Source organism: Opisthocomus hoazin, chromosome 6 (genome assembly GCF_030867145.1).
Source record: "Opisthocomus hoazin isolate bOpiHoa1 chromosome 6, bOpiHoa1.hap1, whole genome shotgun sequence".
In the NCBI taxonomy this organism is placed as follows: Eukaryota; Metazoa; Chordata; class Aves; order Opisthocomiformes; family Opisthocomidae; genus Opisthocomus; species Opisthocomus hoazin.
The window spans coordinates 52506484-52533229 of record NC_134419.1 but is presented as its reverse complement, the minus strand read 5'-3'; the positions used below and the strand labels follow the sequence as shown (position 1 = coordinate 52533229).

The 26746-nt window shown below is 44.0% G+C and overlaps 1 protein-coding gene across 2 annotated transcripts in view; it reads left to right on the top strand.

The window, feature by feature from the left end:
* Positions 1-26746, top strand: part of CTNNA3 (catenin alpha 3) — a 577723-nt gene that overhangs the window by 380045 nt on the left and 170932 nt on the right. The window contains exon 1 of one of the 2 annotated variants that reach the window (XM_075423093.1): positions 1020-1054. The exons of the other annotated variant lie outside the window; for it this stretch is intronic. The gene's annotated coding sequence lies outside the window, so the exon portion shown is untranslated. Of the gene's footprint in view, positions 1-1019; positions 1055-26746 lie in introns of those variants that run through there. 2 annotated transcript variants of the gene reach the window in all.

Below are 26746 nucleotides of genomic sequence, written 5' to 3'. Positions count from 1 at the left end.
CCAAGATTTGTCTTACAAAACTAAACCATCTCTTAGAGAAAATGATTTGCTGTTTCAATCCAATTTCACTTAGCAGACATACATGGACTGACTTCATTGGGCCCCATAATTTGTTCCCCTTCATCCAAATTCTGTTAGAAGAGTCCGTCTTCTATTTAGGCTCCTAAATTCAGTAATCAAATTGTAAGAAATTGCTTAATGCTTCTGTTGTTCTCAATGTTATTTACAGGGGAGCTCAAATCACATGATTTCACTCATGAACTCCTGCGCAGCTTCATGGGGATTTGGGACAGACCCCTGTCTTTGTGATAGGTTAGAAAGGACACCAAGTGTTTTGGTGTGTTCCCAGTCTTGAAGGATGTCTCAGAAATTTCCAGTGCTTCTGTTTGAATTTCAGATCATAAAAGTATATGTATAGACTCATCTTCCCTCACTCCAAAAACTCTTAGGGGCAAAAGATGAATGTTCTGATCATATTTCTGTTTGCTTTTTCCCTGAAAACGGCCCTGATAGTATTCCGCTCTAAAGCGGGCTGGTTAGTATTTTGGTTTGCAGTGCATTAGGACCTGTTTTGGGTGTCAGGCTTTGCTGGGTTCATTTTGCTAAGATGTAATTTTTCTTTCAATATGGAATTTAATGCAGAACTTAGATAAAACACAGAATTAATTTTTAAATGGGGTCTCTCCCCTTGCCCACAGAAAGAACCCTTTGACTAAGAATGTTTAAGGCATGCAAAAGCATCCGGTAAGCATCCTATCTCAATGCGGTTTTCCATGTGAAATTTCAGCACTTTCACAATCCAAATCAAAGTGTCTATTCCTAGGCAGGTGTATTTGTCATCTTTTAAGTAATCGTTTGGATTATTTTATTTAAAACCATTCAGTAAAATCACACTGCAATATCTACTGTTAGTAAATTCTTAACAAAACAGCTGACTCACAAAATGGAGTTTCGACATGGCCAACAGTCAAAAGTCCTGCTGATAACTGTCTCTGAAAACAGCTGCCAGTATTCTACAATGCTGCTGGTCATAGACTGGAGTAGACAACACGTGGTATGTATTTACCTGTGTTACCTGAGCACTGATCTCTAACATATTTAGTGTATGGTATCTTGGGTTCATTGTTACAGCTGGTTTTTATTTTTATATTTGCTGTTCTTTCCCCTCCTACAGTGTTTTTTTTTAAAAAAATATACTAATGAAAAGAGCATAATACTTGGCACATTTGTGGCAGATACAGCTCTAATTCTCAGTGCCGTCTCCTTTTGCTGCTTGAAACTTAATATGCTGTTAGTTATTTTTGATATTGCTCGGTATGTGACTATTAAAATGCCACTAAAGATAGAAGCTGAATTTTTGGCTGTGTGAGTTTGTAAATAAATCTGTGTGGTAGTTCAATTAATGTGGAGAGGCATTAGGGTAAGCAAGATGCTGAGCTGATCAGTGGGAATATATTTATACACATCATATTTCCAGGTCATTCAAATACTGATCTGACAGCTGTCTTTAACATTTTTTATTTGGCTTGTCTAGCATAATTAATTTTTTTTTCATGCTAACATGACTGTCTGGAACAGACTGCTGTGTTTTGGTATTACAGATCTGCTTCTCTATTGACACATGTACCTGCAGTGAGGAGAATGGCAAAAAATGCCAAGACTCCTTGCAGGAAAACAGCCCCTGCAGCCTTACATTCTTTGAATTTTAGTGATTTCAGCACTATTACAGTGATGCTTGCTTTTCTCTCTCTCTAGGAGACAGTATTAAGCCTATTGCATTTTTTTTAGGATCATGTGAAATGGTCTGTGCTTATCAGTAAATTAGGAAATACTGTAAAACCAAGAGTTGAGGAACTGAGGTGTTTTTTGGAGATTGTGTGTATATGTTTTTCTGTAGAAGAGATCCAGGCAAAAGATCTCCAAACCAGTCCACTAGCCACTTGCATTCTGTCCTCTTCCAAAGTACATTACTGCATTCAGTCTGGGACCCCCAACAGAAGAAGGACATGGACCTGTTGGAGTGGGTCCAGAGGACGGCCACAAAAACGATCAGAGGGCTGGAACACTGCTCCTAGGAGGAACGGCTGAGAGAGTTGGGGCTGTTCAGCCTGGAGAAGAGAAGGCTCTGGGGACACCTTACAGCAGCCTTCCAGTGCCTGAAGGCAGCTTGCAAGAGAGCTGGAGAGGGACTTTTTAGCAGGGCCTGCTGCAATAGGACAAGGGGTGATGACTTTAAACCGAAAGAGGGTAAGTTTAAACTAGATATATGGAAGAAATTTTTTACAGTGAGGGTGGTGAGGCCCTGGCACAGGTTGCCCATAGAATCTGTGGATGCCCCCTCCCTGGCAGTGTTCAAGGCCAGGTTGGATGGGGCTCTGACCAACCTGGTCTAGTGGAAGGTGTCCCCAGCCGTGGCAGGGGATTGGAACTAAATGATCTATAAGGTCCCTTCCAACCCGAACCATTCTATGATTCTGCTATACATTGATTATACCTACAGTTTGGTGCAAAGTAGTATGGAAACCTTCAGCAGCCTAACAGTTAACAGCAGTGTGCCCCACACAAACGAATATTCAACTTAGAAGCTCTAATTTCCAAGCAGGGCTTGCATGTTCTCTGCATTCTTTCATAAAACTATGATCATAACTTTGTTATGCTTCCTGTAAGTTTTCCTCAAGCTTTAAATGTGAAAGTCCTATTAATTTTTTTCCTCAAAATTAAACATTTTATCAGTATGCTTTTCCCTTATAAAAATGAACAGGGGAATTTAATCTCTCCTTTGAGCTATGTTTTGATTTACACTTAAATTGTTTAGCCCTTTTGGGTTGATACAGATAAATGGATATTATTCGCTTCTGTGTTATTTTCTAGAAAGTAGATACCGTAATGAACAAACCTGAAAAGCCTTGTTCACAAAAATGAGACTTTATAGCTAATAAGTGGACAGCATCTTTTGATGTGTTACATTTTCCAGGTATTGGAGTTTAATTATATATTTTATGATGCTGTGGATTTTTGAAGGTAGCAATTTACATTTTCTATATATTTACTTTCTCATGAGAGAAAATCAATCATCCATTTTATTATTTGCTCTGGTACGTTAAATGGTGGGGGACACTGAAGAAGTTTTTTATTAGCCTCATAAAAATTCTTTACCAGTGTTACTTCAATAACCACAATTGTTTTGTCATCTTGGTTGAACTGTCTGTGTTGCATCTACTTTTATCTATCTTAATACCATTTTCTTCAAATACAGCAGTCTTGTGCAAGGGCAGAAGTAATGTGGGAGAACGTGGTAAATCAGTGAGTTCTCTACCATCTGCTTTAAAAGAGAAAACAGATGTTAGTAGCTCTAACAGTATGAGACATCTTCTTAAGTACCATCTCCAGCCTTTCAGTTGAGGGATTAATTAAAAGTACATATCATGCCTTAGTAATAATATTTCTAAAACTAAAGGAAAGATATTTTGGATGAAGAGATACATTTTTCATGTAGATTTTGACCATGTTAGCAAAGCCCACACACAATGCTGCTGAAGTTACTGAAAAAATAGTCATTAACCTTTTTAGCTGTATTGGGTTTGTGTGGCAAGGTTTTGGTAGCTGGGGGGCTACAGGGGTAGCTTCTGTGGGAAGCTGCCAGAAGCTTCCGCTGTGTCCAACAGAACCAGTGCCAGCTGGCTCCAAGACAGACCTGCTGCTGGCCAAGACCAAGCCTGTCAGCAACGGTGGTAGTGCCTCTGTGATAACAAATTTAAGAAGGAAAGAAAAAACCTGCGTATTGGCATTTTGCAGCAGGAGAAGAGAGGAGTGAGAACATGAGAGAGAAACAGCTCTGCAGACACCAAGGTCAGTGAAGAAGGAGGGGGGAGGAGGTGCTCCAGGCTCTGAAGCAGAGATTCCCTTGCAGCCCATGGAGAAGACCATGGTGAGGCAGGCTGTCCCCATGCAGCCCATGGGGGTCCGCGGTGGAGCAGATATCTACCTGCAGGCTGTGGAGGACCCCACACCAGAGCAGATGGGTGCCCAGCGGAGGCTGTCACCCCATGGAGAGCCCACGCTGGAGCAGGCTCCTGGCAATACCTGTGGCCCTGTGGAGAGAGGAGCCCATGCCGGAGCAGGTTTGCTGGCAGGACTTGTGACCCCGTGGGGGACCCATGCTGGAACAGCCTGTTCCTGAAGGACTGCACCATGTGGAAGGGACCCACGCTGGAACAGTTCATGAAGACCTGCAGCCGGTGGGAAGGACTCACATTGGAGAAGTTTGTGGAGAACTGTCTCCTGTGTGAGGGACCTCATACTGGAGCAGGGGAGGAGAGCGAAGAGGAAAGAGTGGCAGAGACAACGTATGATGAACTCACCACAAGCCCCATTCCCTGTCCCCCTGCGCTGCTTGGGGGAGAGGAGGTAGAGAATATGGGAGTAAAGTTAAGCCTGGGGAGAAGGGAGGGGTAGGGGGAAGGTGTTTTTAAGATTTGGTTTTATATCTCATTATCCTCCTCTGATCTAATTAAATTAATTCCCCCAAGATAAGTCTGTCTTGCCTGTGATGGTAATTTGTGAGTGATCTCTCCCTGTCCTTATCTCGACCCACTGCCTTTCGTTGTATTATTTCTCCCCTTGTCCAGTTGAGGAGGGGGAGTGATGGAGCGGCTTTGCTGGGCACCTGGCGTCCAGCCAGACTAAACCATGGCAGAACTATGGTAGTCTGTTTGAACACTCCTATGTTTGATTCCTTCTTACACCTGTGTTCCACTACCCATTATATCTGGCATACATCATCAGTGCTGCTAGAGATTTGATCTCCCTCTCTACTTTCCAGCTGTTATTCCTGCCTCCTTCCCTTGTGACTAACAATAGCAGTCATACAGCTGTTCAGCAATCTGGATCAGGTAACTGAGGCAGCTGAGAATTAACCTGGGAAGCAAGTTAAAAGGTTAGTTTTCATTCAAGTCAGTTGCCTGATGTAGTTTGCTGTATGGATGCATGAACACTGCTTGCTGACTCAAGGGAAGGAACGAGGGAGAAGGAGTCTAAGGGAGGATCACGCCACCACCTTTGGTGGCAGTGCAGACTAATGCCAGGTTGAGTTGACAGTGGCACAGATTTGGTGTTAAAAGTTAATGTTTGTTTTCAGTATTATTATATAGCTGTTGTTACCAGCTACCAGGAGCCATTGCATGAAAAAAATTGTTATCTAGTCCTCAAGATCATCATAATATATGATCCTGTTTGGGTGGGTGATCCTTTGTACCATCAGAACACTGCGGTCTTAATGTGACGGGCAATCTGCTGAAAAGAAGCATGTAAGAACACAGCCGTGCTCCAGTTTCCAGTCTGGCTATCTGACAACGGCTGAAAGTGATACAAAGAAGAAAACCTTTCTCATGTCCTCTAGCATCGTCTGCTGACATCAGTAGTTGTAGAATGTTACCTTTTTCTGTTTGTGGAAAGTGAGGTTTGTTGTTTTAAAAAATCGTAAAGCATGTGACATTTTTAGCTGCTTGGGGTACTGGGATATTATGAAATTCTAAAGTTGCAGGCCACCAAAATGTATTGGACAGCCTCATGCTGTATGCGCTTATACAAGTAGGCTTAGCTAGATGTTTACTATGGCTTGAGCTTCTCCAATAAACAGTTTGAAGGGGAAGAAAAATAATACTATGACTCTTAGATTCCTCTGAAAGTCTCATGTTGGCTGTGACTGCTTGGCTGTTTTATGATAGTACTTGGAGGGAAAATAATTAACTACAAAATGCCTTGAGGTTTTCAGTCTTGACTTTCATCTTCCAGCATCTGTTGTGTTAGAATAGAATCCTCAACAAATTCTAAGTTTGTAATATTAAATAAAAATACCAACCCTGAGTAGCCTCAACTTCTGTAGCAATACAGAAGCTATTCTGTTTTATCCTCTCTCCTGCTTGCCCCACCTGCAGTTAGTGGACATAAGACATGAGAATGCCTGAGTTTCTTAAAGTTGCTGGAGGGCATTTGCTGTAGATTTGTACTGCGCAAAAGTGCTATGAATGTTTTATAAACAATTTATTTTTCCCCGTGCCTTTAAAACTTCAAAGTATTCTTCCTGGACAGTTATTTCTTTTTTTATCTCTTCAGCTTCATGCTTTTTTCTGAATTTACAAGGTTTCCTGAGATGCCGCATTTTGGTGGTGACAGTCCTGCAGCAGAATGCCAGGGAAGGAAAGGAAGGCAATAAACCATCATTATTAGAGGCTTGTTATGATACAAAAAATTAGTGAGTCTGGGGAGGAGGGTGATAATACAGTAGGAAAGTTTAGAGTAGTGCAAGACAGCGAAAGAATACTGCTATTAAGAGATAGCCCAAACACCCACCTTTTCCTGTCATTGATGTGGGGTCAGACTTCAGTGATCTGGGGAAATTCTAGCACATCTCTAATGGAAGTGTCTGACTTGGAGAAGTGTGAAGAAGTGAATCTTGGGAATCTTTGCTGATTCACATCTGATGAGCTTCCAGGTTTTTAATTGAGCTTTTAAACGGTTTCTATAGAAGTAGCATCAAATTCAAGACAGCGGATGACTACACTTGTGTTTTCATGATTGCTTCCTGGAAACTAAAATGCTAAAGTGTCATTAAAGAAAGCAGAGAGATAATATGATCTGCAAGTGATTTTCTGTGCTATATTTGTGGAATGATAAAAACAAGCTATGTTCGGCAACTTGATTATCTGGTTTACTAAATTCCAAATTAAAAGTCATGAGGAACTGTATCAGTAAGAGCAGCTTTGGAAGTAATAGTAAAAGTAGCAGGTACAGCACTAGTTTGTTTGATTCCTGTATCTCTTCAATAATTGTGCATTACTGTTGATATTGACACAGAGTCTGGGCTAATTTGTTATTCTGAGTTAGAAAAAGCTTCATTTACTGCCCTAAAGCTGTCACTACTATTTTAAACAGAATGATTTCAAGCAGATTTTGTTCTAATTTCTTTGGAACTTGCTGTGTGATGTGACATGCTAGCTAGATGTGAACTCATGTTTAAGTTTATGCATAAAGTAGGGATAAGGTATGTGTGTTTCTCATTATACCACTTCTGTCTCCTTTCCACTTTTTCTGGGAAAATGCAAAATGAATGTTAAATTAATAACTGCAGTCACACTAACTTTATGTTCTATTATAGCATCACTGAAATTCTTGAAGAATGCAGGCTCTGTTGCTGTTGGTCCTTGATCCGTATCTCCAAGGCAGAATTATTACCCATATGTGCATAGTTTGCTGGGAAGGAAGTTCTCATAAGGAATTCTTTTCTGGATATTGCACTATATCCTTCTGACACTCGTTTTACATGTGCCTAAATCATGGCGTGTATAAATAAATAGTGACGCTTCAAAAATCACCCCATTTATCATTTCCCTAATGATACGTCTTTCTGTTGGAGGCAATAGCTTGCCTCTATTCTTGATCCTGTTTTCAGTCAATATTCTGCTGGGATTTCTGCATGTGGAAAATAGACTATAAGGATGAAATACATTAGAAATTTCTTGTTACCTGCCCTGAACTATCCTCACTGTCTGGAAGGTAACAAGGCTTTTGTGTTGTTTTTTGCACTTCTTTCAGTTCATAGGGTGTACAGACTCTGTATGTGAAGTACAGCACAGAAAATGAAAGCTAGGAGGAAATGTGGAAATACTTAGCTTACAATAATGTCATGCATACCTGCTAAGATACTGACAATATATTGTTTTCACTTTGCACTGTTATCTTAATACTTTTCGGTTTTGGCGTAGTTTTGGGTTTTTTTGCTTGTTTGCTGCAGAGGCTTTTGCTTGAGAGAATTCTGGAAAAAGATTATTTGAAACTCTTCTCGTGGGAGACACTTCACTGGGGGGAAAAACACGACCCCACGAACACAAAGCCCTCAAAATGAAGCCGTGAGGATCTTTGGGACTGCAGTTGTTTACCTAAGTAACAAAACATCTTTGTCCCATCAGCTTCACTTTCCAGCTACTTCAGTGTAACACATCTGGTTGTGTGACATAACGTTTGTTTTGGAGGAACTTGTAAAATCTTCAAGGTGTTAGTGATAGCTTTATGCTCCTACACGTGGAAGTGTATGTCCCTGAGCAAACGTATTTTCTCTTCAAGGTGCAGTATTCCACTTTATGTATAGGAATGTAGCTGAAATGTTACTACACTTCTGTGACGGACGATGATGATTCTTACAAGCTAATTCCATTCATATAAAATATATTACCGGAAATAATTATTTTATATTCAAGAACAAGGGTGGACTCTATCTGATTTGTTGTGATGTACTTGCATAAAGCTCATGATGCTGTGTTAATCTGTTAACTCCCAGATTTTAGTGTGTCTTTCAGCTGTTCTCAGTGTTTTCATTGTTGTTTCTCAAGACTATTTTTCCCCCTGTATACCTTTACAGGATGAAATGATGAGAGTTAAATTTCAGTTTTTCAGATGAGGTGATGCTGTTATGTACGTTGTGGGATTGTAGTGCTTTTGAGGCTATTCATAGGGTTTGCCAGGCTACACAGACAACGTGATGTGTACTTGTAGAATGTTTTTGATTTGTTAAGAGATGTATGGAAACCTTAGTGTTGCTGGCTTTCACATTTTTTTTTTCCTGAATATATTGTCCACATCTGTTCCTGTTAGGACATTAAATAGACATCAGTCTTAAACCAACTTATTCACTCTGAATTTTAACTGTCCCTTGCATTTAACTTCCTCAAATACTGAACCATTAACTCACATGACTTCTGAGATCTAGTAGTTCAAGTAAGGCCTGGATAACACGAGAGTAGTGAAGATGTTTACCCAAATTAACCTCTAACAGTAACAGGATATACTATAGAGAATGTTGTAACCACATGACTGAGTTAAGAACATCAATACAAACACAAGACTTCATTCACATGTAAAACCAACTGTAGATGAAGCTTTAGTGATACAGTTTCAGTGAATTAATAGGCTATCAGAATTTAAATATTTCTTACAAGTATTGACTCATTTTGCTTAAGTGCGAGCAGTCTCCATTGCTGGTCCTGCTATTAATGAAGACAGGTGCCTCACCTGAAGTGTTTTTCTGTAAGCAATACTGCTAGAGAAAGAAAGAATGAAAATAGTAGGTGTGGGCTTTTTGACTTTTTCTTGTGGTCACAGTTGTGTTGTTTTAGGTCCCTTAAAAATTAACTGGGTGAGAGGATCGGGGGGAAAAAAAGATCGAAGTGTAGGTTGCAGCAGAGAGAGAAAACCTAGTAAGGTCCTTGGAGCCTGTAAGTGAGGGGCCAGAAGCACACAGTGAGGGGCCAGTAGCACACAGTGAGGCCTCAGGAGGACAGAAGAAACTTCGAGGGACCGGAATGGGCAGGGTAGTGCTTACAGCAGCTTAGATCTTCGACTGTGAGAGGAACAGGTGAAATGTTGAAGCTGGGCACTTCTGTCTGCATGAGTGACATGGAACATATTTGCGGGTGTCTGTCGGTCCCACTTGTTCACCAGACTGTTTCTACCTATGCTTTCCAGAGGCGCTTCAGGGATTTTCGACCTCCATGTCCCCATTTCTGTGTAACTAAAGCTTTCTGCTTGTCTGTCTATTCAGTAACTCAATTTTGTGTCCAGTTGGAAGCTCACTGTTGTCTTCAGCTCTTGATTTGTTTTGCTCAGGCCATACTGTAGTTCATAGATGTTACAGGAAATGTAGGGTAATGGCATTTAAACAAATGACTGCTGAAGAAGGTTGTCTCTAATGGCGACAGTTTTGTTAGAAATCCCAGAAGTGAATGAGGAACTAATTGTTTGTATTTAATACATTCATAGTAGGCTGGATTTTTACTTGTTGCTGTTTTTGTTGGGGTTTTTTGCATAATATGCTTCAAAATGTACGTGAAGCAACAGTTGTGGCATACATATTCAGCTTAACTGATGTCTTTTAATCTCAGTATATAAACTTAATCCATATGTGTGTTTATCTTACCAAATATTCAAAGACGGAATTTACACAGAGGGACTGTATTTACACTGCAGTTGTTCCATTACAGTTGCATTTTATACGTATATATGAAATTCAATAAATCGGTTAATTACAGGTCCTGATTTCGACTAGGATAGAGTTACTTTTCCTCCCAGTAACTGCTGTGTTTTGGATTTAGTATGAGAAGACTCTTGACAGCACTGATGTTTTCAGTTGTTGCTAAGAAATCAAGGACTTTTTCCAAACTCCTGTGTTCAGCTAATGAGCAGGTGTGCAGGAGCTGTGAATTCAGTGAACAATTAAAGTTGATTTCATTAATAAAAGTAGCAAGTAATTAATTTACTCTTGGAAGCCACTTATCCCTTGGGTAGAATTTGTCTATTGTCTAGAGCTGCATTATCAACATGATCTCAATTTTATTTAATTATGGTGACTGAAATACATTTTATGATTAAATATTTTATATACAAGATACTCAGCTTTCAAAGCTTTTAAATTGTTAGGGGTTTTTCATATCTTTGTCAATTTAATGCGTTTTTATGGTAGATGCCAAAGCAACAGTGTCATATATTCCTGAGCCTTTTTATCATTCTAGTGGGGTGTTTTTGCTTGCAGGTTTGCTTTTTGGGTTAGGAGTAAATATGAATGCCTTTTTACAGAGCTTGGGGATGTTTGGTTGTTTAAGCTCCCTCACTGCATTGTTTGAGAGAAATAAAAGGCACAGCTTAACAGAAATAAAGTTCTGCACATTTTTCTGTTAAAAGAACAAAATTAGCAGACTGCCAACATGTTTCTGTGGTTCTTTAGTAGTAATCCTTGTGTCAGGAAATACAGTTTCATGACATGAACACCCATCTACAAGAAGGGCCAGAAGGAGGATCCTGGGAACTACAGGCCTGTCAGCCTGACCTTGGTGCCAGGCAAGATTATGGAGCGATTTATCCTGAGTGCGCTCATCGGGCATGTGAAGGACAAGCAGGGGATCAGGTCCAGCCAGCATGGGTTCATGACAGGCAGGTCCTGCTTGACCAACCTGATGTCTTGCTATGACCAGGTGACCTGCCTAGCAGACGAAGGAAAGGCTGTGGTTGTCATCTACCTGGACTTTAGTAAGGCCTTTGACACTGTTCCCCACAGCATCCTCCTAGAGAAACTAGCTGCCCATGGTTTGGATGGGAGTACTCTTTGCTGGATAAAAAAATGGCTAAATGGGCGAGCACAGAGAGTGGTGGTGAATGGAGTTAAATCCAGCTGCTGGCCAGTCACAGGTGGTGTCGCCCAGGTCTCAGTTTTGGTTCCGGTCTTGTTTAACATCTTTATCAATGATCTGGTTGAGGGGATGGAGTGCTCCCTCAGTAAGTCTGCAGATGACACCAAGCTGGGTGGGAGTGTTGAGTTGCTTGAGGGTAGCAAGGATCTGCAGAGGGATCTAGGCAGGCAGGATTGATGGGCCGAGGCCAGTTGTATGAGGTTCAACAAGACCAAATGACGGGTCCTGCACTGCAGTCACAACAACTCCATGCAACCTTACAGGCCTGGGGAGGAGTGGCTGGAACGCTGCCCAGAGGAAAAGGATCTTGGTGTTGGTCGACAGCCAGCTGAACAAGAGTCAGCAGTGTGCCCAGGTGGCCCAGGTCAACAGCACCCTGGCTTGTATCAGGAATGGTGTGGCCAGCAGGAGTAGGGAGGGGATCGTGCCCCTGTACTTGACACTGGTGAGGCCGCATCTGGAGTACTGTGTTCAGTTTTGGACCCCTCACTACGAGAAGGACATTGAGTTGCTGGAGTGTGTCCAGAGAAGAGCAGCGAGGCTGGTGAGGGATCTAGAGAACAAGTCCTATGGAGAGTGGCTGAGGGAACTGGGACTGTTTAGTCTGAAGAGGAGGCTGAGGGGAGACCTTATTGCTCTCTACAACTACCTGAAAGGAGGTTGTAGTGAGGCTGGTGTTGGTCTCTTTTTCCAAGTCACTAGTGATAAGACGAGAGTTAGTAGCCTAAAGTTGCATCAGGGGAGGTTTAGATTAGATATTGGGAAAAATTTCTTTACTGAAAGAGTGGTCAGGCATTGGAATAGGCTGTCCGAGGAAGTGGTGGAGTCCCCATCCCTGGAGGTGTTCAAAAAACGTGTTGCTTCGGTTTAGCAGGCATGGTGGAGTTGGGCGGATGGTTGGACTTGATGATCTTAGAGGTCTTTTCCAACCTATGGTTCTAGGATGTTGCTGCATTATGTATTGATAATTATCTGTTTAGATTTCTATTATGTCTTAAATATCCCTGACAAGTGAGTTATACTTGTCCCAGAAGGAGTCAATGTTAGTAACTAAGTATGTATCATATAATTAATGTGTAACTGCATTACAGAAGAGAATTATGGAATAATTCCTGTTGAAAAAGACCTTAGGATGTCTATAGCCCAAGATTCTGCTCAAAGCAAGTTCAAAGCTGAATTTCAAGGTGGCTTTCTCTAAACTTTGACTGGTCAGGTCTTGAAAATCTCTGAGGACAGAGACTGCACAGACTCTTTGGGCAATGTGTTCCACTGCTTAACAGACCTTGTTTTGAAAAGCTGTCTTGTGCCTGTCCGTGCTGTGTCTTGTCAGAGCCTCCCTTGATTTCTGACCACTGTCAGAATGTCCTCCCACCGTGCACACCTGGGAATAGCCTGTCTCTGCCATTCTGCTGCCATTCAGCGTGACCTGGATAGGCTGGAAAGTTGGGCATAGAGGAACCTGATGAGGTTCAACAAAGGCAAATGCGGGGTCCTGCACCTGGGGAGGAACAACCCCATGCATCAGTACAGGCTTGGGGTGGACCTGCTGGAGAGCAGCTCTGCGGAGAGGGACCTGGGTGTCCTGGTGGATGACAGGTTAACCATGAGCCAGCTGTGTACCCTGGCTGCCAAGAAAGCCCATGGGATCCTGGGGTGCATCAAGAAGAGTGTGGCCAGCAGGTCGAGGGAGGTTCTCCTTCCCCTCTACACTGCCCTAGTGAGGCCTCATCTGGAGTACTGCATCCAGTTCTGGGCTCCCCAGTTCAAGAAAGATGAAGAGCTACTGGAGAGAGTCCAGTGGAGGGCTACAAGGATGATGAGGGGACTGGAACATCTCTCCTATGAGGAGAGGCTGAGGGAAGTGGGCTTGTTCATCCTGAAGAAGAGAAGGCTGCGAGTGGACCTAATATATACTTACAAATATCTGAAGGGTGGGTGTCAGGAGGATGTGGCCAAGCTCTTTTCAGGAGTGCCCAGTGACAGGACAAGGGGCAATGGGCACAAACTGAAGCACAGGAAGTTCCATCTGAACATGAGGAAGAACTTCTTCCCTCTGAGGGTGACGGAGCACTGGAACAGGCTGCCCAGGGAGGTTGTGGAATCTCCTTCTCTGGAGATATTCAAGACCCGCCTGGACGCGGTCCTGTGCAGCCTGCTGTAGGTGACCCTGCTTCGGCAGGGGGGTTGGACTAGATGATCCACAGAGGTCCCTTCCAACCCCTACCATTCTGTGATTCTGTGATCTTTCTAATCTCATATGTGTCGAGGGTCTGCTCTTAGGTCCCCCTGAAGCTACCTTTTTCCCAGGCTAAACAAATTCAGTTCTTTCTCCCTCCTTTCAGGGTAAGAGGTCCAGCCTCTAACCATCTTGGTGGCCTTCTGCTGAATTTGCTCTACTTTATTGATGTTTGTCTTGTATCACAGGGCCCAAAACTGGACACCTGGACACAGTTTTCTAGATGTGATCTAGTAAGTGTCATATTTCTCATTCTACTAGCTATGCTCTTGTCCTTTCAGCCCACTCTGCTGTTAGCTTTCATTGATGCTGGGGCATGCTGCTGATGTGTATTCTAAATTGTTGTCTAGCACAATATCAGCTTGTTTTCCAGCAGAGCTGCTCTCCAGCCAGTTGGTTCCCAGCCTGTATCATGACAAGTAGTTATTCTATCCCAGCTGCAAGACTGTTTTTTAGACATTCAGTTGATCATTTTTGAAAGGAGGAAGAAAACCCTTAGGTTCACTTAGATCAAAAGTAGTTGGACATGAGTTTTATTCCTTACTGATACTGTCCCAAGCAGTACAATTCCTTTTGTGAGCTGTCTAAATAACATTATTTAGGAGTCTCTTTATCTTAGAGCTTTTCTGTCCCCCCCCAAAAGGGCAAGTCAAGCTTGTCTAAGTAGCGTTATTTAGGAGCCCCTTTATCTTAGGGCTTTCCTGTCTTCTCAAAACAGCAAGGGTCTGCTTTAGTTTAATTACAATCACTCTAGCAGGTGGAAATTTTACTTTTATGGGTATCACTGTAATATGAAGTCCCAAAAGAATTCTTTCTCGTAAGAGATTATATTAACATATGTACGATAGATGCACAATTTTAATACTGAAAAACATGAGTCAGTTTAATGTTTGGGGCCGGAGTTCTCAATCATGTATCAGATTTTTGAGACATTAGTTCTGCACGCAAATGAAGAGAACTTTGTGAGCTTTTACATGTTCCATGAACATGAGCAGTTCTTCAGAAATGCTGACTGTACAGACAGTTGTGCTTGCCAATGAGGTGAGACTAGAGAAGGCAACAAATTAGCAGAGTCCCAATCTGGACTTTGCCTTGTGAGCATGGTTTTTACATCTGTGCGATAGAGATCGGTAGAAATCTTTGTGCACAATTGCTACACTTTTGGGGTGTGTGTGTCTAGAAGTCCCTTTTGACTGAGTCCAAGAGAGCTGGTCTGAACTAGGTTGGAGTGCAATGTGTTTTCCATATACATACTATAGATCTTATTTTTCTGTTTAGTTATCCATGCCTTTCCCTTAGAGATGGACATCACAGCCATGCAGAGCAAATGAAGCATGTCATCCATCATTCTGAAGGCTAGGATGAAGTAGTCAATCACTCAACAGTAAAGTCTGAAGATTAGAGTTGCCCGTGCTTTCGTTAGAGTTTGTGCTTTTCATGCTAATCTGTTTTAAATACTAGTCACTGTAAATGCTGTAGCTTTTTTTACTGTTCAGCATAGGTAAAGGTGGTATAGCATGGCCAGTGGAGAAACGAAAATGAGGGACAGAATGTGAAGCAACCAGACACGTAAATTCAGTGTCAGAAGCCTCTTTTTATGGGGACTCCAGTCTGAAGACCTTGTTTTGAAAAGTGTGAACGGAGTTCTGAATAGAAAAGACTGTCATTTCAGAAATAGGTTGCTGAAGTTCCTGTTTTTTATGTGGTAGCTGATTTTGAAGTGTCGTTGCATGTAATTGGAGTAGATACTGCATACGGAAAGCACAGTGAATTAATTCTGATAGGGTAATTCTGAAGGGCAGTACGATAATGTTAGTACATCAGATGAACTGTGACACATTCACCTTTGTAGCAACCTTCTACAGAGGCAGGATTATAAGAATATGGTAAGAATAAGGCATAGACATCTGTAGATATCAAAAGGCTGGTTACAGATGTTGGCAAAAGTGAGATAAGTGAAATGGATGCCCGAGAATTCAGTTATAAACGAGAGTGGGCTTAAATACACTCTCCCCCATCACTTGAAATCATACACAGTTACACTTAGACTGTAGTTATATGTTGTTTTGGTTTCGGCTGCCGCCGGTAACAAAAGCGCCACGCGGCCGCCCCTCCCCCCGCCGGCGTGCGGAGGAGAATGGAAAGAAAGAGGCAGAAACTGGTGGGTCGGGATAAGGGCAGTTTAACAGAACAGCAAACAGAGGGAAAACAGGAACAACAACGATACAAATAAGGAGAAAACACAACCACGAACCGTACAACAGCCGCTCTCCCGAAACCGGACCGGCGCTGCGCCCGCCCAAGCCGCGAGAGCGTTCCCGCCGCGCCGCTCCCCCCCCCACCGGAACCCAGCGTGACGTCCCATGGTATGGAATACCGGGCTCTGTTTGGCCAGGTGGGGTCAGCCCCCACCCCCCGGCTGTGCCCCTTCCTGGATTCCGGTGAAAATTAACCCTGTTCTGGCCAAACCCAGGACATTATCCACCCCTTATTCCATACCATCTACATCATGCCCAGGTCCCCCATTGTCCAGCTGATCACCGCCACTTCTCCTGTCTCCAGATATCATTCCCTTAGTCTATGGATCATCACTCTAAAGTGTCCGTTGAGTTCATTTAATCCATGACTTCGGGCTCCATCTGTCGTTACGGTCTTCCGTGGCAGGGGAGGTGATGTGTGGTGATGGGCGGTCACTTGCTGCATCCGGAGCTCACGGCTGATGTATCTGGTGCGGCCCGTGCCCACAGTCTGCAGGAGATGTTGATCTTGATGAAGTTGCTGGATGCCAGTTGTTGAAAACCAGGTCCAGTTCCATCATCGCTGTGCTCTGCTAGGTTTTCATCGAAAAAGTCCATCCTTCTTTAATCTGGAGAATTCTTACTATGCTACTACTGGTACAAAATATAACAATTATAACAGTGATAACAGACAGTGACAGGGTTATTTAACAACTAACTTTATACAATTTATTTATGGACTATTCTCGCCCAAAATTAAATCCCCATGAGGTACACATCGGACTTCCCCATCCTTCCGCATTACCCACCAGGTACACCCAGGTCCTTGAGCAAAGGCAATCCCGCGGACGGGCTTGCCTTTGCCCGAGGCAGGACTAACCCAAACCGTCTTCCCTAACATGTTCCGCATGTGCACTACAGGGACTTTATCCCCTTCTACGGCGTGCTGAGGTTTTGACTGGGCAGGACCAGCCCGGTTGGTGGACCCTCTGGTGTTAACCAACCAGGTGGCCTTTGCTAAATGGGTATCCCAATTTTTGAAAGTCCCACCCCCCCATTGCCCTCAAAGTGGTTTTTAGCAGCCCATTGTAACGTTCGATCTTTCCAGAGGCTGGTGCATGGTAGGGGATGTGATACACCCACTCAATACCGTGTTCTTTGGCCCAGGTGTCTATGAGGCTGTTGCGAAAGTGAGTCCCATTGTCCGACTCGATTCTTTCGGGGGTGCCATGTCGCCACAGGACTTGTTTTTCCAGGCCCAGGATGGTATTCCGGGCGGTGGCATGGGGCACAGGGTAGGTTTCCAGCCATCCGGTGGTGGCCTCCACCATTGTGAGTACATAGCGCTTGCCTTGGCGGGTTTGTGGCAGTGTGATGTAGTCAATCTGCCAAGCCTCCCCATATTTATATTTTAGCCATCGTCCTCCATACCACTGAGGCTTTACCCGCTTAGCTTGCTTGATTGCAGCGCATGTCTCACATTCATGGATAACCTGTGCAATAGTGTCCATGGTCAAGTCCACCCCTCGGTCACGAGCCCATCTGTATGTCGCGTCTCTTCCTTGGTGGCCCGAGGTGTCATGGGCCCACCGAGCTATAAAGAGTTCACCCTTATGTTGCCAGTCCAGATCCACCTGAGCCACTTCAATCTTAGCAGCCTGATCTACCTGGTGGTTGTTTTGATGTTCTTCAGTGGCCCGACTCTTAGGGACGTGGGCGTCCACGTGACGCACTTTTACAGCCAACTGCTCTAGCCGGGCAGCAATATCTTGCCACAATGGGGCAGCCCAGATAGGTTTGCCTCTGCGCTGCCAGTTGTTCTTCTTCCATTGCTGCAGCCACCCCCACAAGGCATTGGCCACCATCCAAGAGTCAGTGTAAAGATAGAGCACTGGCCACTTCTCTCGACTGGCAATGTCTAAAGCCAGCTGGATGGCTTTCACCTCTGCAAACTGGCTGGACTCACCTTCTCCCTCGGCAGTTTCCGCGACTTGTCGTGTAGGGCTCCATACAGCAGCCTTCCACCTCCGCTGCTTCCCCACAATGCGACAGGACCCATCCGTGAACAGGGCATACTGTTTCTGATCTTCTGGCAGCTGGTTATACAGTGGGGCCTCTTCAGCACGTGTCACCTCGTCCTCTGGCGATGCTCCAAAATCTTTGCCTTCTGGCCAGTCCATGATGACCTCCAGAATTCCTGGGCGACTGGGGTTTCCCATTCGGGCACGCTGGGTGATCAGAGCGACCCACTTACTCCACGTAGCATCGGTGGCATGATGCGTAGAGGGGACCCTCTCTTTGAACATCCAGCCCAGGACCGGCAATCGTGGAGCTAGGAGGAGCTGCGCTTCAGTGCCGACCACTTCTGAAGCAGCTCGAACGCCTTCATATGCTGCCAGAATCTCTTTTTCAGTGGGAGTATAGCGGGCCTCGGATCCTTTGTATCCCCGGCTCCAGAACCCCAGGGGTCGACCTCGAGTCTCCCCTGGTGCTTTCTGCCAGAGGCTCCAGGTTGGGCCATTCTCCCCGGCTGCGGTGTAGAGCACGTTTTTAACATCTTGCCCTGACCAGACTGGACCAAGGGCTACGGCATGAACTATCTCCCTTTTAATCTGTTCAAATGCCTGTCGTTGCTCAGGGCCCCATTCAAAATCATTCTTCTTCCGGGTCACGTGGTACAGAGGACTCACAATTTGGCTGTAATTTGGGATGTGCATCCTCCAAAAACCCACAACACCCAGGAAGGCCTGTGCTTCCTTTTTGCTGGTTGGTGGAGACATAGCTGCTATTTTGTTGATGACATCCATTGGGATTTGACGGCGCCCATCCTGCCATTTTATTCCCAAAAACTGGATCTCTTGCGCAGGTCCCTTTACTTCGCTTAATGGCGAAACCGGCTTTCAGAAGGATCTGAACTATTTTCTCCCCTTTCTCGAAAACCTCCTCCGCTGTGTCACCCCATATAATGATGTCGTCGATGTACTGCAGATGTTCTGGGGCTTCACCCTTTTCCAGTGAAGTCTGGATTAGTCCATGGCAAATGGTGGGACTGTGTTTCCACCCCTGGGGCAGTCGATTCCAGGTGTACTGGATGCCCCTCCAGGTGAAAGCAAACTGTGGCCTGCACTCTGCTGCCAAAGGGATGGAGAAGAATGCATTAGCGATGTCAATTGTAGCATACCACTTGGCTGCCTTTGACTCCAGCTGATATTGAAGTTCTAGCATGTCTGGCACGGCAGCACTCAGCGGTGGTGTGACTTCATTCAGGCCACGGTAGTCTGTTGTCAGTCTCCACTCTCCAGTAGATTTTCTCACTGGCCATATGGGACTATTAAAGGGTGAGCGAGTTTTGCTGATCACTCCTTGACTCTCCAGCTGGCGGATCAGCTGATGAATGGGGAGAAGGGAGTCTCGGTTGGTACGATACTGTCGCCGGTGCACCGTTGTGGTTGCGATGGGTACCTGTTGTTCTTCAACCCTCAGCAACCCCACAACGGAAGGATCCTCCGAGAGACCAGGCAAAATGGACAGCTGTTTAATTTCTTCCGTCTCCACAGCAGCTATGCCAAAAGCCCACCGATACCCCTTTGGGTCCTTGAAATAGCCTCTCCTAAGATAGTCTATGCCAAGGATGCACGGAGCCTCGGGGCCAGTTACAATGGGGTGCTTCTGCCAGTCCTGCCCAGTGAGGCTCATTTCAGCCTCCAGTAGACTCAGCTCTTGGGACCCCCCTGTCACTCCCGAAAGGCAAATGGGCTCTGACCCTTTGAACTCTGATGGCATTAAAGTACACTGTGCACCAGTGTCCACTAGAGCTTTATACTCTTGTGGATCTGACGTGCCAGGCCACCGAATCCACACCGTCCAATAGACACGGTTGTCCCTTTCCTCCACCTGGCTGGAGGCAGGGCCCCTCTAATCCTCGTCAGAGAAATTGCTGCTCACCTGCTGTAAAAATGACTTGGAGGTCCCCTCCAGAGGATCGGAATCAAGGTCAAACTGTCTACCTGGTCTGGAGAGCTGGCTTTTGGAAACTGGGGCGGCATTTTTCCTAACAGAATCCCCTTTGGTGATTGTTTTACCTCGCAACTCACGGACTCGTGCCTCTAGACTTGAGGTGGGTTTTCCATCCCACTTCCTCATGTCCTCTCCGTGGTCACGCAGGTAAAACCACAGGGTGCCCCGTGGTGTATAGCCTCTGTATTCCCTCTCCTGAGCAGGGAAACGCTTGCCCCTAATAGCTGAGACACTGGCCCGTACAGGTGGGGAGTAGGACCTACTCTCTTTCATTTGTCGGACCTCCCGGGCCAGTTTCTCCACAGCTGAGACAAGGGAGGAAGAGAGACTTTCCTCATATTGGCGGAGTCTGACAGCCACCTCGTCCACTGTTGGTACGTCTTTACCTTTCCAGTTTACAACTGCCAGTGAGTTGGCATGCGAGGAGGGTGCACTCCGCACAAACTTCCTCCACATGGATTGTGAGCACTGGAGTTCATCTGGGTCTGTGGGTACCTGCTCATCGTCTGTGTCACAGTAAACCAGCTCCCGCACAGCTAATTCCCTCAAGTACTGAATACCCCTTTCCATATTGGTCCACTTGCCAGGATAGCATACGAAATCGTCACTGAAGGGGTACCTCTCCCTCACGCCTGACAGAAGTCTCCTCCAGAGGCTGAGGACTTGTTCCTTTTTCCCAATGGCCTTGTCAATGCCCCCATCTCTGGCCAGGGATCCCAGCTGCTTGGCTTCCTTGCCCTCTAATTCCAAGCTGCTGGCCCCGTTATCCCAGCACCGCAGCAGCCAGGTGGCAATGTGCTCGCCTGGGTGGCGGCTGAAATCTTTCCGCATGTCTCGCAGCTCGCTCAGGGACAGGGACCGGGTGATGATCTCTGTCTCTATCTCCCGTGATGACCCTGGCTCATCGTCATCCCTCCCAGAGCGATCTGCTCTCTTTGCGTCTTTCTTTAGTTTTACAGGGGCGACTGCTACCTGCACAGGTTGGTCATTGGGCTCAGCTGCGATGCCTGCAGCTGGAGCTGGGGCTGGAGCAGCTGCTGTGCCTGCCAGGGAAACCGAGGCAGACCCTGCAGCTGTGGCAGCGGCGGTGCCAGTCTGGGGGGCTGTGACTGCCTGCTGGGCTGGAGGGGCTGCAGGGCCGGCTGGGGGGGCAGCGCCAGTTGCAGCGCCTGCCGCTTCGCTTCCCCCCCTTTCCCCTTTAAGGCACTGAACAGTGTTGAACATGGCTCGGTAGGCGTGGGCCAGACCCCAGCACATTGTGGTGATCTGTGTCTCTCTGGAGTTCCCAGGGTGGCAGCACACTTTTTTCAGATATTTTACCAGATTATCCGGATTCTGTATTTGTTCAGGGGTGAGTTTAAAACACACCGGTGGTGCCCACTGCTCTAGACATCTGCCCATGCTGTCCCACACACCCAGCCACTCACAGCTATCCAGCCCCGGGGCAGGTCTCTGCACGATGTTCTTAACGACTTGCTTAACCCTAAACAAAACCCAGAACCCGTTCAGCAGGCAGAACAAAAGGAGAGTGCTGCCCTGAGCATCCCACGGGTACTCGAAATTCTCAAAAGCAGTTAGGACCAGCCTGAGGAAGAGAGGGGGGGCGAAAGAGTGGGGGAAGGTATCCCCTTCGGCTTTCCCCACAGACTGGGTTTGATTATTAACAAAATCTAAGACATAGGATCCGAGGTACGGAAATGACCGCAGTGCCGCATGCAAATACAAGACTAATTTCATGCACAGTGATGTTATCATATCATAAGTCGATATCGTAAGGTAGAGCAAAATCATCATCCTGATCTTCTTTCCCGAGGTGGCAAACACATACAGCAAGTAAGGATTTACGTAGCAGAGATATTTGATCAAAGTCAGAAACATTTTTACCGGCGACTATTTTAACACAGAAAAATGCGTATAACAAAATGTAACAAAATGTAACAAAATGTAAGAAAGCAGTTTTAACACCCGCTGCTCAGCCCTGCCGTTATCCCCGCCCCACGTCTGGGCGCCAATTTAATGTTTTGGTTTCGGCTGCCGCCGGCAACAAAAGCGCCACGCGGCCGCCCCTCCCCCCGCCGGCGTGCGGAGGAGAATGGAAGGAAAGAGGCAGAAACTGGTGGGTCGGGATAAGGGCAGTTTAACAGAACAGCAAACAGAGGGAAAACAGGAACAACAACGATACAAATAAGGAGAAAACACAACCACGAACCGTACAACAGCCGCTCTCCCGAAACCGGACCGGCGCTGCGCCTGCCCAAGCCGCGAGAGCGTTCCCGCCGCGCCGCTCCCCCCCCCCCCCCGGAACCCAGCGTGACGTCCCATGGTATGGAATACCCGGCTCTGTTTGGCCAGGTGGGGTCAGCCCCCACCCCCCGGCTGTGCCCCTTCCTGGATTCCGGTGAAAATTAACCCTGTTCTGGCCAAACCCAGGACATATGTAGACTTATAAAGTATTGCTAATCTCCCAGATAAATAAAATGGTTTGAGAATATTTATTCCCAAGCAAAGCTATATGTGTTCCTGTTTTGTCTTGATTGCTAAACCATGCTGTCCTGGGGTGAGCTCTTTGAACTTCACCCACTTCAACCTCACTGTATTAGCTTACACTGTGGCAGAATTGACCCTTCTTTTCTTGAAGGTGAATTTCTCTAGCATCTTTGAGAAATATTTGACTGAATTTGGCACTACTATTACTGTGTCAAGTTGATGGATCTGCCCACTTAATTTTCTTGAAAATTCATCTGCTGGAGGTGTAGATGAATGTAAGCTGGCCGGCCAGCTCCTATTCAACTGCAAAAAGAGATAATCCCCAAGCAAAACCCAAGCAATTAATTAAGACTTTTTCTTGATTTGGTTAGAGACATTATCCTTTTATTTTATTTCTAATAAATTTTAGTTTTCTTCTACTGCAGTGACTGCTGTATCAGACCTTTGACCTTGCTTTTTTCCTTGTTTTGTTTCATTAAAGTACTGATCAACGTATCCTCTTGTAATGTTGCTCCAACTCTGCTGTGCACTTATTCTTCTGTTGTCTCCTTTTGCCTGCCTTTAAGTTGGAAGACTTATCCGTGCTTTAAGGCACCATCTCACTGAACATTGCTTCCTCCCCTTGTGTGATGGGATAGATGTCTGTTTGCCTCCAAGTCGTTAGTTCTAAAAGAAAGGAGTAGCTGTCCCACAGTCTAAGGCTACCCCATAAATGCTGTCCAGGTTGGGGTTTTTTGGTAGGTTTTTTGTTAGGGTTTTGTGTTGGTTTGTATTTTGTATTTTTTCATTTTAACCCATTATGCATAGGAGTAGTTCCCTGCAAGGTACGTCTGCTCTATATGCTTCAAATCTCATTTTAGCTCATCTGTATTTTTATGTAGTCAGGAACTGTTCAGAAGCTAGCTAGTAGAATGTGTGTAGGATTATCTTCTTACCGTCATCATTTTGCTCTATCTTCAAGCTTCTGTTATTGTATAGTTCTGTTATTGTTCCGTTAACTTCTTGAGACTGGCTTTCATTTAATGGAGTGTGTAGAGTATGGTTTCTCTTGTGCTTGATGAGGACATGTGTATGTTACTGCAGTACAAGTAATAGTAGTAGAAGCAGTCCTTAGCTAACTTGTGCTTGGAAGTGCAAGGAGAGATCTGAAAACTATTGATGTAGCTTCTGGCGACATGTCCAACCAGTAGAGCAGGAGGAAGAGCAACTTTCTGGTAATGTTTACCTGAACTATGAGATTTGTAGTGCAAAAATACAACACTTGGGACGACATTTGTGGAAAAAGTAATGATAGGGAATGATGGAATTAGAACAGCCTAATTATGCTGTAATAAGACAGAGTAAGGCTATATTTAAGTGGTCAGCAACAAATTATAACCCTTAGATCAGGAAGCAGTGATGAAACAGTGACTTCAGATTAGTTTTGTTCTCGTTTTTTCTTGGGGTCAATTCAGATAATGATGGATTTATGCCATAAATGATAGTTGGAGTGAGGTAGAAGAGCTAAACTCTGTGAAGCCTAAAAAATTGGCCAGTTTTTTTCAGCTTGGTCTCTTGTTGGTAAGAATGTGAGAGCCCTGGTGTGAAGTATGTGTTTTTTCTTCTTTTCACAGGAAAAGAGGGTTTAAAAACTCCATTTTACTTGCGTGATAATGTATCTGTTCAAGTTCCTTAGACCATATGGAGTACCCCAGTCTAAATCATGCATGTTGTGGATTTTGGTTTTTTTCAATGTGAGTGCCACTGGGGGCCTCACAATTTTTTGTAATTTCTACTTACATTTTATTCTGCACATCAAAATATTAGTGATGTTCAAGTATTTAAAAGGATTTTGAACATGTACATGGTATTATTTCTTAATAAAAAACAGATAAAACTTCTTGCCAAGTTTGAGTTTTCTAAAATCAAGTAAAAAAGAATCATATATTGTGATTAAAAAAAGAACCTGAAACTGATCTTACTGAACAACATTGTATTGCACTGTTTGGCTAAGCAAAAGTGGCAGTTGCCTCTTGGTTGCTGGTTTTGTTTGTATTGGATCTGAGGTGGATAGGCTTTTACAACAGGAATGCCAGAATGGTGACTGCCTCTATTTTCAGTCATACTAGAAATGTCTAACAAAGACTCTAATGACTACGGATTTGGAAATACTTATAAGTCTATACAAAGGAGCCTTTCATGACTGCTGCTCCTAATTTTAAGAATCTTGGCTACCGGAGCAGTTCCAGGTAGAACAAAGCTGATAGTATACCTGTGCTTAGCCAAGCGTTAGCAACCTTGCTTAACCCTTAGGTCTGTCACCTTGACGTGGTTCTCAAGCAAAGCAAAGACATGTGGTCTATACCCTGCTCAGCAATTTAGCCATGGCAGGATGTTAATTTCATTAATATCAATCTGAATTGTTTTATGGAATGAGGTATTGTCACACTTGTGGAAGCCATATTTATTCAAAGTGGAGTTAAATCTTTTCTCAAGAGGATATTGAGCATTATAACTGTTCGCCTTGGGAACCATAAGGAACATTGTCACCTGAAATATTTAATTCAGGATTAACTGCCTTTATGTAGAATGTAACTCATTTAACCTGTAACTTTAAAATTCCTGAGGGAAGCCTTAGGTAAATGCTGTGGTTTGTGTTATTTAGGTGGTCAGACTAGATGATTTGTGGCACTTATGTAGCCTTAGAGTGCATTAGTCTGTGTATCAGTGCAATCTCTTTACGGTTAGATGAGGATGCCTGCCTGCCTGCCCTCCAGTTTTTGCATGTAGTGAGTTTCAGGACTTTATTTCTGGAGATACCTGGAGTCATCTGGATATCTAAATTCACCCGTTTAATAAAGTTGACTACGTTCTGTATCAGTTTTGGTGATCTTCCAAAGCAATTTACTTCTTTACTACATTTGGCAAGATAAAAATTTTATGGTGCTTCTGTTACTGAAACTGCTTTTTACATAGTCTTGTTGGTCATTTTTGGTAGAGCTAATCCTCCGGTAAATATACCAAAATGAAGAAGAAAATACAGGAAGAAAAATACTTTATTGTATTCAACCAGAAATAGCATTTGACTTTCAGATAGCACCTTACTGGAGGCTTGAACAGAAAAGTTACAAATTATTGTGTATTATTTCAGTTGTGATGGACACATTTTAAAGCCTAAACTGTTTGGTTAGTGTGATGAATGGAAACAGGACCAATGTGACCTGTGAATTATTGAGGTGAAATATGGGGCTTCTTTCTCCCTGCTGCAGATCTGTGCAGTCTACATTCTAGAATCAAAATTTGGGCTGGCTCTCCACCTGACAAAAGCTCAACATTTTTTTTTTTTTCATAAAATCCCTGACGTGCAGGGATTGGCAGTGAATTGTTTTTTGGGTGTGTTTTGCATATTAAAAATAAGTCATGAATTGTGTAGAATTATGAGCTGGTTGCTTGAAATATGCTTTCCAAAAAGTACTCAGTTTTGGGTCTTAACTAGTAATGGCAAGTATTTATTTACTTTATAATATTTTCAGCTGCTTTCAGTTAGCATTGAGAAAATAATAATTACAAATTAGTCATTCCAACTCTTTTAAAAATGTCCCACAGTATGTAGATGATGCCTGTTTGATGCCATTCTTGATGCTTTTTCTTCCTGGCAGTATTAGAACTTCTGCTCTTCTCTTGTACTATAACAAATGTTTGTTACCAAATCAGGAAACCATTTCATTTTAGCTCTATTTTGATGTCACGTTGATGTCATATATGGTCCACTTTCCCTCTTCTCCTCCTTCCAGCAATACATGATCAATTATTCCATGGTTTAGAGATTTAAGATATTCTGGCAAATGTTTTAACTACCCTGCTGTTGTTCCACAGAATTTTCTGTGAGGAGCTGAAGGATGTGATATGTACTGTCATCAGAAGTGATACTCCTGAAGCACCAAATGCAGAATTGTTTTCAAAACATGGTCTGTGTGCAAGTCTTGAGTCATCATATTTTATACGTCTGAGGGTTAAAATTAGTCACTAATGGGAAGGCCATGTGCCTCTAGTTTACACTTAGGAGGATAGTGCTTAGCAACTGAAAGCTCAGTCTGTTTCAAAGGGGATAAAGGAAAGGGAAAGTCTATTAGTGCAGGCCATTTAGTTTAGTTTGTCTGTTCGTTTATGCATGTGTGGGATTTTTTTATTACACTTTTACCAAGTCACTTGAAATAGCCATAGTCTGCAGTTTCTTACTGATTAGAAATAAAGTTGTCTTAACAAATAAAATCTTCCATTTTCCCCTATTGCTGAAGCACCTTCAATCCAATAGAAGCCTGTGGTGATGGATTCCATCACCACAGGTCCGGAGACATGTGGTAACAAAATTGAAAAGATGATCTGACATGTAGTTCATAAACTACTTACAGCTGCATCTTTTGAATTTTAAGTGTTTGTTTTAGTAAACAAAGGAAGTAGTTTGTATTACTGGTGAAACTGGAAGTCAGTTGAGAATTGCTTTAACATAATATGTTATTGCCTGCTTTGAAGTATTTATTCAAAGTGTTTAG